The following is an 18,598-nucleotide window of genomic DNA, read 5'->3' as shown; positions in this document are numbered from 1 at the left end:
TAAACCGTTTAAAATTGAGTTATTAGAAGTCACGATTCAAGGAATCCTATAAATATTATTGATTGGCGAAGTGGTGTGAGCAGATTATATAGATTGAAGCTAATAATTCAAGAAATTAACAATAATTCTTGAATAGAAAAGAAACTGTGGGGATGCATATGGAAGTTTGAAAAATTTGTACCGAGCTTAAGCCATGCCAATTAATTTTATGACCACTGTGAACAGCTTAGCCAAACTATATTTTCTAAGTTCAAAAACATAACATTTTTCTCTTTCAACGAGAAAAAAACATCAATGTAATATTTGTTTCAAACACAAAATAATGACCATAACACAAAAGTGATAACAACTCTAAATTGTGAATATATTTGTCCACTCAATCACAGGTAGGTTTAATAAATTTTTAATATTACTCATAGTTACCCTGACAATGAATATAAGATGATTTCACAATAATTTTCTGTCAAAGAAGCTATCCTTGAGTAAACCCAAGTGACTTGAGGATGGTACTCTGCTTATAGGACTTATTTATTCCTCATAGGTTTTTTCATGAATTTTCTAGTTTCTTCTCTGTCTTCCGTATAAACTGTTCACAATGCTCAGTCCATATCAAGTCTAGTTGGAATTGACCATTATAATAATTGATGCATACTAAGCAGATGAGAATAAATTTGGGTTGCTTTTCAACTGTAAATGTCTATCAATTTTTTTAATCCATGGATGCCCTACCAAATGAATATCCAAATGAAATCTATTCCAACCGTACCAAAATACGTGATTCCTAGTTTTCACATTATAATATATGAAACCGGAGTCACTCTCAATTCAGATTATTCCTGTTACCTAGAAACTCACAGAATAGAATATCAATGAACAAAAATATTTTCAGATTTTTCTTTTTCCTATATTTGACATTTTATCAAAGAACTGTGAACTTTTATAATCATAGATATGTATGATTATGATAATGTGTTACGTCTTTTATCGCTTGTTTCAATATCACATCTATTAGAGTTTCATAGTTGTCGTTTATAATTATTAAATTCATTGAATATTTCTTCCTAAATCTTATTTTTCAATTCTATACGGTGCGCCCTCATTTTTTTAAATATTCACTATCTATATATCACTTCTCGTTATACCTTTTTAAAATTTCATCCAAATTTCAAGATACCAAACGCAATAGAATAAATATTTCTAAGAAAATTAAGAGAATGAAAAACTTTTCTTAGGTCACCCTGTGTACAGATCTACCACAGTCGATGAATCAATTCCAAATAATATTTCACAAATTTTTTTAAAAAGTCTTTTAGAAATATGAAAAAAAGTATTAGAAAACTTAGTGCACTAATATTACGCAACAGACACATATTAGGATGTATAAAATGGATTTCTCCTGAAAAATATCCAGTTTTCCTCTAAAAAGTCATGTCTTCCATCATAATCCATCTAACAATATGACCCTATCATGGTGTGGAAATAATTGGGACCTTAATAAGGGATTACATCACTTTATGTCTTGGTATATACTATGAAAAACACTCTGGAAATTCAAAATTTCGTGGAACATACAGTGGTATTCAAAAGTTCCTTCCCACTCGTATTATTGCAATAATTATAACCTTGTGAAATTTAGAACTCAATATTAAAGGTTATATAAAGTAGTAGATGATATAAGGATTACAAGGTCATGATAATTTGAATTATTGCAAGCAACACTTTTTTTCAAAGGCATTCACACAAATTAAATTGAAGATAATATTAATTATTGATTAAAAAATCTACTTGTTGGAAGTGTTGTCTGCGGAAAGAATTCTGCATTCGGTAGTCGTTTTAAGACAATAGCGAACAGTTAATAGGCATCTCTAATAAACAAAATGATGAATTAAAAACAAGAGTTTCAGTATAGAGTTGCTGGACTTAGAAATAAAATTGATGTTATTGAGAATAAGACACAGAAGCTGAAGAAATAAAATTTAGTCACGCAAAAAAAGTTCAGAAGAAATAATACGAGGATATATTGAAAAATTCTCAGCCTTCTCTAGAACCAAACAAAATTTCAATGTCAAAATATTTTATTACGCAACATATTCTCCTCTTAATTGGATACATTTATTACAGCGAACCTACAACGTTTCTAGACCTTTCAAAAAAAATGTTTCTTCCTGCTCTGCAAACCAGACCTTCCCAGATTTTATTACCTCCTCGTTGGAAAAAAATTTAGGACATTTTAAACTTTTTTTCAGTTGAGGAAAGAGGTAATAGTCGGACGGAGCCAAATCTGGTGAATAAGAATGGTGTTCTGGTAATTGAGACTAGTGCATTGATTTTTGGCCATCAAGCATAAATAGCAGAGGGAATATTTGAGTTCGATAATCGGCACCAAATTATGATTTAAAAAACATATAACTGAAATACTGAGTAAAGCTTATGCTTCACTAGAATTAATCTATCAACAAAGAATGTATTTAAATATTGACATAAAGAGATTCTTTGGTGCTCTCACATTTTAATCACTATATATGGGCCATACTTAGAGAAAAATGATACTCATAGAATTCAAAAAACTCTTATTTAAGATGTATGTCCGGCAAACGAAAGAATCTCGTACAAACTGAAAGATGCGGGTTGGCTTAATATGTACAATAGAAGACAGCTGCACAGTCTAAATGTCTAAATTTCTACTATAAAATTGGAAAAAACAAATTATCTGACTGTTAAGCACATCCTGACCGACTGCAGAGAAAATTCTACCGCATATCAACAGTTTGATATGTAAAAACAACCTCAAGGAGACACTTAACTGCCAGACGGAAATGAGGAAAATCGTTGAGTTTCTTAAAGCCACCAAGGTGTATAAGAAAATATAATTAATTTATGCATTGTAATAGATTTTGTAACAGTCTCTATTTAACTTATGATTGTTTTGTGTACCAATGACCAGCGCTGTTGAAGTACGTTAAACTAAAATAAAAAAAATTATCAGAGTATTTGTTAACCCGAGTTACTCATAGAACAGGCATCAATAACTTGAATTTTAGACGGAGAAATGTAATAAAGATACCTACAAATCATAAAGAAATATATAAACGTTCCTTTTCATACCAATGTCCCTATTTGGATGTTCCGAATTATCTGTTATCTTGCAATGCTTATAAAAATGGATATAAACAATTGCTTCTTGATCAAGAGTGAGGATAAAAAATTTTAGTGCTTACTGAGTTTTGTATTGGTAGTTTTGTATAAATATTATGGTTAGTGTGAAAGAATGGGTGGATCGCCCTAACACAAACATCTAATTTACCTTCCATTTACCTTCCTATATAAAATATTAATGCTTTGTTATTAAAAATTGATAATAAATGATTCCTTATTATTATTTTGATGCGAAAGACTTATGCACTACTCAATTTAGAGCAAGTATTATTTGACTATTATCCCGGATGCAAAGTAGGCTCGGTTTAGATAATAAGCTATACAATATTACAGCCTTTTGGACATCGACAAAGATTTTTTTGGTAATCTCAGTTTAGCGACGCCATCGTACAGGGTCTTAGCACGACGCCACTTGCTGACATAATAACTGGGACTATTTCCACATTCCCCATTTTCGCTGTGCCACATCTGTTTTAATTTCAATTGCGATATCCGCGTATTCAACCAGTTTCTCCTGATGTTTGTTGTGAACATTATGAGTGTTCAGAATAGCTACATCAAATGGAATGACAAAATTGATTCTTCTATCAACCACCACGATGTCAAGACTGTTATTCGTCACCCATCTAAGGACCTATCATAGTAGAGTCTAAAATTGTCATTTTCGAACACTCTCTGCGGCTTATACTTGTAATACTATGTATACATATTGAAAAGACCGAACTTGCTGGACGATGTTGCACACTTGGTTATGCCGCTGTAGATAATTGGTAGAGCTAACTCACTACAAGCATGTTGTATGTTGTATGTTGAATGGTCTCTGATGTTTGTTGGCATTTTTTGCATTTGTCGCATTGATCTGATTTCTGCATTGATCAATTGTCCCGATCCTCACTAACATTTTTCCTTTAGATATTCGTGTCAATAACTTGATCCTGGATAGCCATCATCTCTAGAAACAGGTTTTCACTAGTAAGCCATCTGTTTGAAGCTTCTTTGTCAACTTGCGGTTGATTGAGGTCGTTGTCATGTCTACCGTGTAGTGATTTTCGTGACCATTGCTTCAACTTCTCGGTGTCCAATACTATAATCAATTCCAATTTTGGCGATGCAAGGTTGAGGGGTGATCCGTATCCGCCTTGGATATAAATCGATAGAGAATTGGAGTTTCTGATTTCCTTTGAAAGAACTCACGTAGTTTTATCTCTCTCACCCTTTTTTGCGTAATGTTGTTCTAATAGTAGATGACTTCGGGTGGTGGTTATTGTTCTTCGTCTTCATTGTTCGTGTCAACCCCTGAATCCCCTCTAGCTCCGTTTTCGTCCACTTCAGGATTCCACGAGAGTTCGTTGAAGCAGACATGTTGATTGCATGGACTAAGTTGCCTGCATTTAATTCGAACTTCATCAACTTCAATCTTTTGGTGTATTGATCCTGAATTCTAGCTTTTGCCTGCTTGTTGTCCAATAACTGTTGAAATTCTGGGTATTGGTACCTCTCTTCGTTTTCCATCGCCTGTACAATATCTCCGTTGGAAAGTTTAGTCGCCCTTTACGACAGGCACTCACCTACACTGGTGAATTATTATATCATTATTATTGTTATCACAAAACTTTCGCAAACTAAAAATTAAATAATTAAAACTTTATTTATTGTGTATTCCATTCACCCCGTTTAATTGCTAAAGGATATCATCTTCAACCATAGAATAGTTACTTACATAATTGATATATATATATATATATATATATATATATATATATATATATATATATATATATATATATATATATATATATATATATATCCTTCAATTATAGTAATAGAGTAATTTCTGAAGGAATTTTCTGCCAGAACACAAGTTTTACAACGTTTATAATTGAATATAAAATTCATCATGTAACGACGAACCTACGTTAAATTGCGAATTACGATGAGAAATTTTTCCATTATTGGAGTTCCTGAGTCCTGGATAATTTCCTAAACATTGCTTTAAAATAACATTAACGGCTAATGACAGATTCATTACAGCCATAGTAGCTTAAAATTAAAATACCGCAGCAGTATGGAGAGTTATTAGAAAAGATATCGAAAGTTTTAATACTCAATCAATAAATATGTATAATGGAAACATCCAATGCAGGTAATATAAATCGAACGAATAAAAAGATATAAATATCTAAGTGCAATAATAGAAGGTTGTGTTAGATGGGAAGAATTTGGTAAATTAGTCCATATGAGGTAAGCATTATTCTTTTGGGGAAGGGAAGTATCTAAAAACATGAGTCTAGAAATAGTGTGGCCCACCATAGTATACAGCTATGAGAAACGGACATAGACCCTATAAATTATAAAGAAAAAGAGATTCCTTAAGAAAATATAGAATGAAACATGAAAATAAAAAATGAAACATATAGAGAACAATTGAAGATAAAACTAACTAGAGATTAAATATATAAAGCAAAACTGAGGATGGGAAAAATATGGGAACTTATTGGTTTCCTATACCAGTCAATTAAAATTTTATTACCTTCGTTTCTTATAAATTTATTATCAAGAAAACGTAACTATTTTTCAGTATTCTCATTTTCTATAGTAAATTGTATTGAAGTGAAATAATAAATTATCAATTTCATCATATGAGAGGGATGGAATTATATCATCTACATACTTTTTAATTAAGAATAATTTGAACAATATAAAAGTGAATAGTCAATAAAAATTAAGCACGCGGAATCTTTGCGGCGACAGGAAGTGCCTACCAACAATACTGTGTGGCAACGTCGCCGTCGCAGTTTAGCTCGAGTGAGTTGGCATCCAAATTAAGTCGCGCGTAGCTTACTTACTTACCTTGTACCTACTTTCAACTCTCGCGACTTGTAGAGTAGATCTGAATATATATAGATAAATGTATCAAAATAGAAAAAAATAATTAACGTTGTCTTTTAATTAAATTATATTATTTCTTAGTCTTTCTATGGTCGCCAGAATTTTTAACTTGTAAAGGGGTCGCGAAATCGAAAAGATTGAAAAACACTGCGTTAAAGTATTTGCTTACTTTAGACAAGTTAAAACCGTAAGCTTACGTATTCCAATTTTGCACGAGTGCGTTACTTTTACATTGAATCTCGTTTAATTGTTCATGATTTCTGCGTATAGCATTATGGCTTGGTTTTCATCAAATAAAACATTGCATAAAGATTTTTATGTACATTTGATAGGCAATAATTCTACTCAAATTATTTGCAATATATTACCATAAAAGGACAGGTGCTTCAAGTGTTATTTTCTAATTTACATCAAGTATCTCAAATTTATCGGATAGTGCGATTAGAGAAACTGATATTTTGGGGAAAAGCTCGAGTACCTACTCAAGGGAAATAAAATTGCATTTAAAGGAATGTTCACACAAAAAGACAGATACTCAGAGAGAAAATGAAAAAAGCATTTGTGAAGTAACTGGGTTATTTTTGCCACATTGCGCATAAAGATGCCTTCGATTTTATGGTAATTAAAGAGGATAGATAATGTCAGAGAATGCAGAGACAAAAGGGAAAACCAGATAGTCGAGATAGCAGAAAAGCAAAAAAAGGAAATTCAGAAATTGGATGAATTGATTGAGTAGCTTCAAAAGCTTAGACCATGACCTCAATCAGAGTTCAACATTTCCTATCAGAAATTTTGAATTATCACTAAATACCTAGAAAAATTTTTAGAATGATTCTAAAATTCTAAAGTTAATTGAATGGATCTCTCGAAATAATCTTTTATTTAGAAAAAGACACAAATCATTTACACGTGATAAAATAAAATTGTATTTAAACTTCACAACCTTAAATCAACCGTGTAGCTATATTTCGTAAAAGCCCTTACACACTCGCAAAGAAAATTCATTCCATTAACTTCGAAATAAATTAAAAAAGCGCCCCAGATGACATACCTACATGATATTCACCTAAATAAACAAATTCGTGGAATGAGCACTAATGAAATTATCAAAGCTCACATACATTGCAATTTAAATAGTTGCATCGCGATTTTATTGAGAAAATTTCTAAAATGTTGAAATAAAGGGATCTCATCAGTGTAGAAATTACACAATAACGAATGAGTAGAATGTTATGTATTTTTTCGGTCGTGAATAATTCGATAATGGCCAGTAATTAGATCAGAAATAAATACTTGAATGTAGATTTCATTAATGAAAATTGGTAATATAACAATAACAGGAACATATACTTATTGGGAGCGTGGCAATGAAACACCAAAGTAGACTAACATTAATTTCCCGAGCTTTCGAATACCTATGTAATTATGTTCAAATAAAGTATAATAAATATGTATAAATGTATGAAAATGATAAAAATTTCACTTACAATATTTAAATAAGGTTTTCAGCGTTTTCAAATTGTATTAATTCTTGTAATAATTTCAAATTCATAAGTTTCAAAAATCAATTTTCACATTGATGTTGAAATATTGATCAATTGTAATATTGATTCTAGTAACTATAGGAATTTTTATTAATTTTTAATTGGTTAGATTATGAATCACGTTGAAATTTTGGAGGTAAGATGAGGATGATTGATTAGTTAATTTATGGATTTCAATAGACTAGGTCGTTATGAGTACAGCTGAATATTTATTGGTTAGAATATAAATGACAATAAATTTATCAGGATATAATATAGCTTTGTTTTAATACGTTATCATTATTGTAGTTTAATTAAAGAAAACAGTGACCCTAGGAGATATTTAACGCAAAAACAACCGTAAAAGCAAGGGCAAATCTGATTAATTAATTGTGGTATAGTACACAATATAGTTTTAAGAACTTTACTATCACTTTCTCCGTACATTACCAGCAAATTAAAATAATCTTCATTAATAAATCCTAAATGGGACATGATGAACACTTTTGCAACGCTTAAACGTCGAGCTGTTTTCATTGTTTGTTTGTCTGTTGCAATATTAGCTTTTTTTGGTCGTTACATACAACCGACAATTAAAAACCATAAAAATGTGTTTCTACAAAAACCGTTAATTTGAGATATATGTAACTAACGAAGCTCCCTTAATTTGAAGCGTAGAATCCAATGGTAAAGAGAAAAATGGGGATTGCTAATTGAAAAAATCAAGTTTTTAGCTAGTGAAATTCGGCACCATTTTTTGAACACCCTATATAAATTTTTGTCGTGGTTTTTAGAGAATTTGAAAGCTGTAAATGTTGTTTGTCCAAATCCCAAAAATATTAGACCTGACTCACTCAAACTTAGAAATATTATTTTTTAGTGGAGGGCTGAATGTGTCCAAAAATTTCTTCTTCTTCTATCTTTTCTATAGGCAATTCTGCCTGTTTCTTTCTTTGGTTGTGCTTTTAAGTTATATTATTGCTCCATCTTTTCTGGGGTCGACCAACATTTCTCCTCACGGCGGGCGATTTGTCTCTTGCGATCATTACTACCACTCGTTAATCTTCTCCACATTACATGTTGTTCTAATGTAGTCGCTACTTACTCGAACTTACTCGATCTCTCAGAGTGTTCCCCGTGATTCTCCTCAGTATTCTCATCTCAGCTGTTTCCAGCATTCCTTGTGTTTTGGATGTGTCCGGTCGCTTTTCTGCTGTGTATGTCATTATTGGTCTTATAACAACTTTGTAAATTCTAGTCTTAGTTTCCGTTCTAAAAATTTTCGAAAATGTAAAATAATTAAAAAATAGTGGACTTTAGGCATACTATGCCTATATGAAGATATATTGAAATTTCGAGTAGATTCCACAAATTTAATAAAAAAATATTCCGTTCCGTTCAAAATAACTATGTTTGGGATCACTTCCGGTGTAACCGGAAGTTTTATGAATATATATATATATATATATATATATATATATATATATATATATATATATATATATATATATATACATATATCCATTTTGCTCGTCGTGAAGGACCCTATACAATTAACCTACGATGGGAACAAGTATTGATCGAGATAATCGCCTGGTTGATCCCAATCGCAGTGTTGTCTGTTGTCTGTCTGTAAAAAAGAAAAGAAAATGAGAAATTGAATAGGTGATTGAGTAGTTTGATATTTCAGAGGGTACTTATGACTATAGATAAGCAATTCTTTGAACGGTGGACTCAAACAAAAACTAAAAGAAGAAGGAGAGGAAGATTATTTCTTGGAACGCCAAGTTGATAGAGATATGAGGAAGACAAGCTAAACTTAGTATCAGACTAATCAGTAGAAAAATTTATTGAAAATGAACAAAAACATTTCTTTGTGTGAAACAAGAATCCCTTGAAATTTAAGAGATAATGAGAATGAGAACAAATGAAATGCTCATGAATAAGAGAAAGTAAATTGATATGGTATTATTACTAGGATCCCAATTAAAAGGATGAGTCCAACTGAATTGAAACAAAGCATTTAAATTTTCATGGAACAGCTCTTGTTACTCTAGTACGAGTATAGATTAAACCAGCCCAAAAGCTAGAAATTCGTGTCTAGTGGCGATAACAATAATATCTGACAAGTTTATAATCGGAGACAAAGATGAAAATGGAACAAAAACAGTGGAGAATCATAAAGAAGCTGGTAACGATATAATGTAGGACCTAGAAAAAGATATACAATGTGTAGATAGAAAAGTTTTGATTCAAAATAATGGCGGATACAGTTACGTTAAAATCTGAAATAACGAAGCTGTATAGTATGGATTAGGCTGAGTTCGGATATAATGTGTTCTGAATGTGGCACTCCAAATTAGCTAACAACATGCACAATTCCAATTATTTAAGAGTTGCTTCCTTTAAATGAAATACCAGGTATTTTATCACATTTCCGCGGTACGTTTTCAAGCTTATTCGTTGGGTATCTGTACTCCCTTTATCTAAATTTAATCACTTCCTTAATATTTCATTATCTTAGTGTATAAAAATTATTCCAACATAAGCGAAGAGTACGCTATGATTTCTATTATTTATGATGATATTCCATTAATAGTGGAAAGTAAAAAATCGCATGAAAAGATTATCAATTTTGAAAAATTTGACCAGGTAATTTGCATTAGTTTTATTAGATAACTCTTAATGTAATTTCAGATACCTAAATCTAAAGAAGCCAAGTCAGGAGAGTGAGAAGGCCAACGAAAATGATCTTGTTTAGCCGTCCATCTATTATCTATATTGTGAGAATCTGAGAAACATGCTCAAAGTTAGGAGGTACTTCGCCTCACTAATATGAAGCTGAAGCTACTTCTCCATTTTTATTATAGTTATGTCATGTTATGCCAGTCGTATAGTTTCTTTTAAAATGTGACCATATCTTCAACCATTTAAATTCCTATCAAAGAATGTTAATGTTAAAATTTTATCGTCTTCTAGTGTACAAAATACATTAAAACTCCAGCTCTCTCCTACCATGTGGATATACATTTGATTGAAAAAGTGGATTATGTCGATTAAATAATCCATTTGCTGCTAAACTTTCCTGCATTAGACCATATAACTTTTTTATGAAGTTTTCATCTTCTTGGGTATTCACTAAAAGTCATTCATAGAATTATATATTCTTCAAAGATCACATAACTATAAGTAGGGGAACAAGTTTGCTTTCAAGGAATATTTGAAAAAAGAAACGTGTTAACGATTTGAAAAATGTATTAAATAAACAATAATGTATTCTCCATAATCCAAATTATGAAATTTAAAAAAATTAGGAAGCTATTCAAAATTTTACTTAAAGCTCGGCATATAGTAGTCCAAATTACCGGTATTTGTTATCCGTAGGTAAGGTCAACAACTTTTTCTCAGATCTCCATAATCATGATATAATTATTAATAAATTTGGAATGTTCGCGAAATTGTCGGCAGCAGCTATGTAAATAGACCCAATAATTATGTAAGATTGAATGGGTATATGCCACCAACTATAAAACCATTGGCTACAATATCTTTTGCTTGGCACTTTGAAAATGCCTTAACGAATAACGCAGCAACAAGAAAATTTAATGTTTTTCCTGTTTGTTTCATAAAAACACACATCTTCGCTATTAACATGTGTGGGAAAAAATTTATGCGGGGCTCATACATACATCTTGCAGCTGACATCATTGCCCCGATTTATTTATTCCCTTTTTGAGATTATTTTTGGTATTTAACTCTGAATTATGGGTATTCAAATTTCGTCAACGTTCAAGATACGTAATACAGGAAAAGACATTATGTTTTTGTCTAGATTTTCGTAAAACTCGTCCATTATTTCTTTAGTGAAGCCATTGAGAAATTCTAGTTGGTTCTCTTTTGAATATAATTTGCTGATTTTTTTAAAACCAGTATCATTCAAGCAAAACCCTCCTTAGAAGGATTATTATTATTATTAAAGCTAATTCGTGGTTAAAGTGGAGTAAATATATACCAGTCAGCCCGTAAAATTTATTTTCTATAGTTAATACGTACTAAACTAGTAGTTTTTCTTTATATAGCTCAAAAATTGGCCTTGGACTAATCACATTATTAAATACCGATACGAATTAGAAACTTTTTTCATTGACAAGTCGAAAAAGTGTTGATCTCGGTACCCCCAGTACCCCATTTTCACGAACTGTGATGATCGTAGCGGACATCTCTTCCTTCTGTCATTCCATTATTTTCTTATATTTGCGTTCTGATAACTTGGCTTGAACAAAAAAAAAAACAATTACTACTAGTCACTAAGAATGTGAATAAATTTGGAATCAATGGCAACTATTACACAAAAAAAATGTTTGAAAGATGTTTCAGTCCACAATAAATCACAAAATCAAAGCAACACGATAACCAATATCGACCAATAAATAAATTGAATGCTGTGAACGAAGATTTTACATACCATGGTTAATGATTATCAAGGCTTATATTCTCACCGAAAAAGTATTTGCATCAGATGCTGAGCGATATGTCAGATTGGCGCTCAGTCATTACATCACAACCACTAGGTACCTCAAGTTACGTGAAGTTTAAAGTGGTAAAAAAACACAAATATAATATAACATAAATAGTCACACAAATTTCTAAACACGATCATTCCAAATTTTTTGCAATTAGATTACACCAAATGATACAAAAATCATGTCTATTTGTGTTTCTTTGAAATGCGATGAATGTAGAAGCAAGTAGAAGAGGGCAAACCGTATTACACTCAAGTATTTCAAGTGCTACATGTTGTGTGGAGATGCCTGTGGATATTGATCTAAAATTGTAGGTCGTAGTGTTAGGGTAAGACGTACCTTGGTAGCTGATTCCACAGGCTTGTGTCTGCAGGCGAACTTGGTATTCATGATAACGTGTACCTGTTGAGTAGGTCCAACAAAAACTACTCTGGGTTGGATCACATTGGACAGCTCTGAAGAGCATTTGGCTTCGTTATATCGGCAGAACTGATTCAGGTTGACGACCTTTATTATATGATCTAAGCTGTGCAAGTTTCTTGTAGAATCTGAATCGACTATAAGTCAAATCACTCTTTTTTACGTGGAGTTGAGCATCCTCAGGTAGGTATGCTTGAAAGCCGAGTTCCAAATATACTATCAATAATTGAAAGCTATCTCACAATTTCTCTTGGAGAAATATTCATTTCGCTTATGTTACTGTCCACTAGTGGTTCATTTTCAATTATTTCTGTCTTAAACTGACCAAACTGACGGCAGTTTTGAAGCAATAGTACCAGCTGCATTTGGTTGATGACGAGTTCGTTCATAATTATTTACAGCGAAATATAAACTGTTGCAGAGAACTGTCAAAACAATAAAAAGTATTATCAATTATCAAATATTTGATAGCAATCTTCTAATCTTCACAAATCTTGAAATAATCATTTATTATGTTTCAACTAAGATAACGAAATATCTCTGAAGGGTTTGGACGTAGGCATAGAGAATACGGATACCAAAGGAATTGGATTGATAAAATACAGCGGAAAATGTGATAAAATATTGCCATTTTTGCTTGTACTAGAGAATATAAATAAAAATGTGATGTGAATGTATTGATGTGTGATCATGTAGAAACAAATATAATCAGTGGAATGAGAAGTCTCTACTTATTTGTTTTCTAAGAAATATCCATACAAGAACTCCGCCAGCTAGATATGCCTGGCATCACTGGACTGAACTCCTATTAAAAACAACTGGATACTTCAAGTTCTCGTGTAGCGTTCACTTAAGCCGCGATCATGCGAATGAATTCTCCCACAAATTTAGTGTAATACATCTTCTGACACATACTTTTGTTCTGCAAAAAAATATGAAACTTCCAAATTCCCTCATTTACTTATGTGGATGTATGGTTCAGAAAATTCAAAATGGATGAGAAATGTCCAGAGAAAATGAAGGAAACTTTCTAAGAAATATGTTGGAAATGTTTTCCGTATTGTAATTCAAGCAGATATATCTCACGTATATTTTGAACCTAGCTATGCATGCAGCTGATGCATGAAAATTATCTCTTTAAGCAACATTACGGGGTGGTTTATATAAGTTCGTATGAGCAACGTTAAAAAGATATAAGAAATACTTACCAGTGAATATGAAGAATAGTATCACCACAAAATTCATTAAATTCATTTTCATTAAACTTTTCTAAAGTATAGATAAAATAAAGAACATTTAGATGCATTAATATATCAAAAGGTCTAAGAAATAAGGAATTGAAGTACAGATATATAAAGGACGATTTAGCAGCTAAACTCGAGTTTTATTGAATTCTTCGAATGGAGTGGAAAATCGATAACAAACTCTAAAAATTCGCATGTTAAAATCAAAATTAAAAAATTGTCCACTGCGCCACAATACGTGAACAAAAGCATATTCAAGATGTTGGAAAAGAACCGAAAACTCAATGAAATGAGAATATTAGCAGGAGACGAGAAAAATTGAAATATTGGGTACAAGAGGATCCGAAACAGGAATACTTTACCGATACCTAGAAAGGTGGAATGTGTAACCGATTTGTGTCATAAATAAAATGTTGAGATAATAACAGTCTTGCAAATTCAGAAAGACATACTGTGAGATTGAAGCAAACTTAGGCATTAGATTCACTCGCATACAGTAATATAGCATGAACATTTGGCTATCAAAAAAATTTCTTCGCATTGGATACCGCATATTTTGACAATAGCTCAAAAAAAAACCTCGATTAGTGCGAAGAAATGTAGAATATATTCAATCGCGGTGCTTCGAAAGACGTCTATAAGATCGTGATAGGTGACTACATAGGTCTATACATATGAATCCGAAATCGAACCCAACAATCGGCTATATAGGTCTGTCAAGATGAGCTAAATCCAACAAAAGTTGTAAGCACACGAAGCACATCGAAGCACGTCTCTTTTTTCAGCCCTGTCGCTATCATTCCATGAGACCGGCGTGGAACGGTCAATTCAGCGAAACCAGAAAAGACAAATTCGCGAGATTATAGAGATATTTTCAAACCAAAACGTTTTTCAACAGTCAAAACTTCAAATTGATGGGTTATGAGGCGTACAGTCCTTGTTTGGCACCCAATAGTTTCTTATCTTTCCCATAGAAGAAAAAATAATGAGGTCAACATTTTTATTTAACTGAAGAAGTGGTTGATGCGTTTAAATCACATGTTTTGGAGGTACTCCAATCGGAATGGAAAAAATGCTTCGACAATTCAGAGATCTTGATTTAGAATATTATGAAAAAGCAGACCCACAGTATCACAACACGATCCTTGTCAAATTCATATTAAAATTTGGGAATAATTTCTAGATCCTCCTTGATGTACCGATTCTCAAATTTTCTAAAGATATAACCAACATCTATTTTTATTTGCATATCGGTGAGAGTGAATACGTTATAAATACTAATTATATTTCGAAATTACGTTCACCAAGATAATATTCTAATTTGTGGGTTTTATAGATAATGGCTTATTTAACCGGAAAGAGATAAAGCATGAAATTTTTATTATGATTTATAATTACAATAAATATCCCCATGGACCAATTACACGTTCGAAATTGAGAAGGGTGCACAAATAATTGAGATATTTTGACAAAATTTATGAGTGAGGTCGTTTGGCTATGTTATTATATTAAAGGAGGAAATATCCATGAACAGCGTGTCAAATTGTATTGGAGCATCTGATGAATTGCAAGTAGTCTACGAATTCAATCGAAATCATTGTGACTAAATGTTATATCGATACAAAAATAAGACTATTTTTTCTTGTAATTGAGAATTAGTTGTTACAGGAAAGTGAATTTGCCAATCTGAATCGTGGAATCCATTTAAATAGCATTGACATTATAATTATGACTCAGGAATATTTAAGCATATTGCTGATTTCACCAGTCAATTCGACTCTTGTTTTATCCAAATTTTTTCGTTATTCAATAAATATAGTTCTTCCAATATCAATTGCAGAAGACAGTTATGCTAGGAACAATCAATATTTCATAAATACGCACGGCGCTCATACCTAATTAAGAAACAAAAAATTCGGTAAACATTTAACATACCGTCTGTCCTCGAGGACATATCATCTGCATTTCTAGTAGCCAAAGCCATATGTACACAATTTCTTCGAAATAATTCATAAATTTCTTTTAAATAAATAGAAATATAGCGTTCTACAGATCATTGGCGAATGAAGACAATGAAATTGCACAGTGGTGAGAATAAAGACAGGTATGAATTAGATAAATATTTAGATATACAAACAGAGCAAGTTATTTTAAATATATTGGAATAAAATAGGAAGATATTCAGCAATCTAATGATGCAATCATAATAAGAATTGCTGAATTAGTGGTCACGAAAGAGGTTGCTATGAATCATTCACAGAACATGTAACGAAAACCTGAAATCAGTTAACAAAGCAACTCAAGATTTCATACGTAGAACAATTTATAGTTTATATAAGGAAAACAGGGTTGCGACATTAGAAGTAATACAGCAAAAGATGGCAAATTATTCAGAATACAATAATACTAGGATGTAGTAAATTTCTATTGGGTTCACATTAGTAAAAATTGCTGAGCTAATGGGCCTTGTTCTAAAGGGAAATGTAATATAATTGTACACGCTGAAAGCAAAGACGGTTTCGTGCCTGATGCTTGATTAATCTGCTAAAAAATTGGAAAAGATATCATGAAGAATTTGATAAGCTTTTACTTAACATTCCAACACAGTCAGTAATCGTTATGGTCAACGCATCCTACCACTCACAGCAAGGTAGCCAAAACGTGACTTTCCGCAGATTACAATTTGGACAATCTTGCATTTTCCAAATGCAACTGATTCAGAAGCTGCCGTAGGCGACGACGTCTGCTCGTTGAATATGCTTTGGAGCAGTTGTAAACTGATTTTTATCCAAGAAATATTGTCAGAGATCAGGCATATTTCTGGATGAATGCTAATGTCAATAAACAAAAGTGAGGAATTTGCAACAAATTACGACTATGACTATGACTATGAAAGTAATTAATACTCTACGCTCTAGTTACTCTGATTTTTGCTTGTTCTATTTTTAAATTATAGACTCCTTAATACTAATTAAATTTATGTTTCCAGTTTTGGTTAGTTCTATGTACCATGTTTCCACAAATACAAATATCACGTGATATCCACTCTCGTACTCTCAACTCCGACGAACAATCAAAATCCCTGTTATTTAACTACATTGAAGCACGCACAATATGCATCTGGATAAGTGGCCACGGACAAAACCGCGATTTATTAAGTGAATGTTTATTCCAATTTTCTCTTGCCATTTGTAGCATGATTACATTACGGTGAAAGTATAGCAGTTAAATATTTCATCATATTCGTGGTATCAAAATAGAGCCAGAAAATATTACAAAATTTATTGGCACCAATAGTCAAAATTAAAGCATTCACAATTTTACAACAACAAAACTTCTGTATATAGGTTATTTTAAGAGATTAAAACAAAATATTGGTTAGAAAAATGATATGAGGTCTATTGTTCAAAATTATCTCGAACTATACAGAGTATAACTCCATTACAAATCAAACAAAATTTTTCAAATGAGAATATATACTGAGAACCTCAGTATACCGAAATCGGGTTGCTCATATTTTTTGAAGCTTTTGTCATGGGGTTCTATTACGCTAAATAGAGTATGGCACAAATAAAAGGAATAAATTCGTTATTTCTTGAACTGGCCACCTCAGGAAAAATCCTTTTTATTTTTTATGTCATTTATGTAATCGTGATGACAGTATCGCTTAAATTTTTAAATGGAAATGTGGGTGTGATAATACATTTTTAGTGAAATCTCTTCAATATCTCTTCAGCCAAATCAATATGTACAGTAATTGATTTGCGTAGTGTCACAAATATTATTCATGAAATTTCAAAAGATTTCTTAATTAAACGAACTACTTGTTGGTATGATATATTTATCGACATTCAAAAATAAATTTTGTAAGGCCGTTACCGGTAAAAAATGTCTTATCTACCTCCTTTTCAGCTTCAACTTTTTAAAAAATCCAGTAACCTTATCAACATCAACATTGATACTTGGACATTCAGACTCAATTAAATTTCTGTCAAGTGATAGTATTATTGTAATAGACGTATAAAAAAAGTATTTATATCTATCAAAATAAAGCTGACTGAAACGCAATGGATTGAAAGTCTAATAACACTAGTCGACAAAAAAAATTTTTGTGGTAACACACGAATGAATAGCATATTATAATAAAATGGACCTATACAAATATGAAAATATGAAAAAAATAATTGAAACACGTAAGGTTTTCATGTAACATTCATAGAACCATATTCATTAGTAAAATATTTGATATTTATTGCAAAAATAATTTCACGTCTTTTAAATCGTATATATTAACAATATTTATAGTTTACATCTCGTAAACATGTCTCGCATCTATTAAGAATAAAACTGCACTTTCTCTATTTAAAAACCAAAAATAATCATTGTTCTAATATCTTGGTGGAACTTTTCACCCTGCCCATCCCTGACAGCTCCCAAATTTTCGGAAAAATATGTCAGATAACTGATACTTGGAGTAAAAATAGGGGGGTCGGTGCATTGTTCTTCGGAACTGTCTGATGATACGTTGTCTACAGTATCTTCTAAAACAATATTTTGCGGATCTAAAGGCACAATCGCTACTGGTAAATCTTCGTTATGGAGAACAGGTCGTATAGCAGACGGCAAATTTGGATACTCGATATTGTGCTTTCCTTTCTTAGAATAACCTTCATTCTTTGCTAGACAAAAATAGCAGTCATCAAAATAGTTAGTAGGTTCCCAATTGCAAAATGCATGCTTTTTTTCTTCCCATTCAACCACTGCATGACAGCTACAAGTAACACAACACGCGTGAGGGCCCACTGCATGTCTTGGTCTCCAATGAAAATTCCAAAATATTTGA

General features: G+C 31.8%; 1 protein-coding gene across 1 annotated transcript in view; it reads left to right on the top strand.

The window, feature by feature from the left end:
• Positions 1–18,598, top strand: part of LOC130449464 (28S ribosomal protein S28, mitochondrial) — a 162,517-nt gene that overhangs the window by 71,663 nt on the left and 72,256 nt on the right. The gene's annotated exons all lie outside the window — the stretch shown is intronic.

Source organism: Diorhabda sublineata, chromosome 10, assembly GCF_026230105.1.
Source record: "Diorhabda sublineata isolate icDioSubl1.1 chromosome 10, icDioSubl1.1, whole genome shotgun sequence".
NCBI classification, from domain to species: domain Eukaryota; kingdom Metazoa; phylum Arthropoda; class Insecta; order Coleoptera; family Chrysomelidae; genus Diorhabda; species Diorhabda sublineata.
Note: the sequence above shows the minus strand (reverse complement) of the source record. Positions and strands in the feature narration are given on the sequence as shown.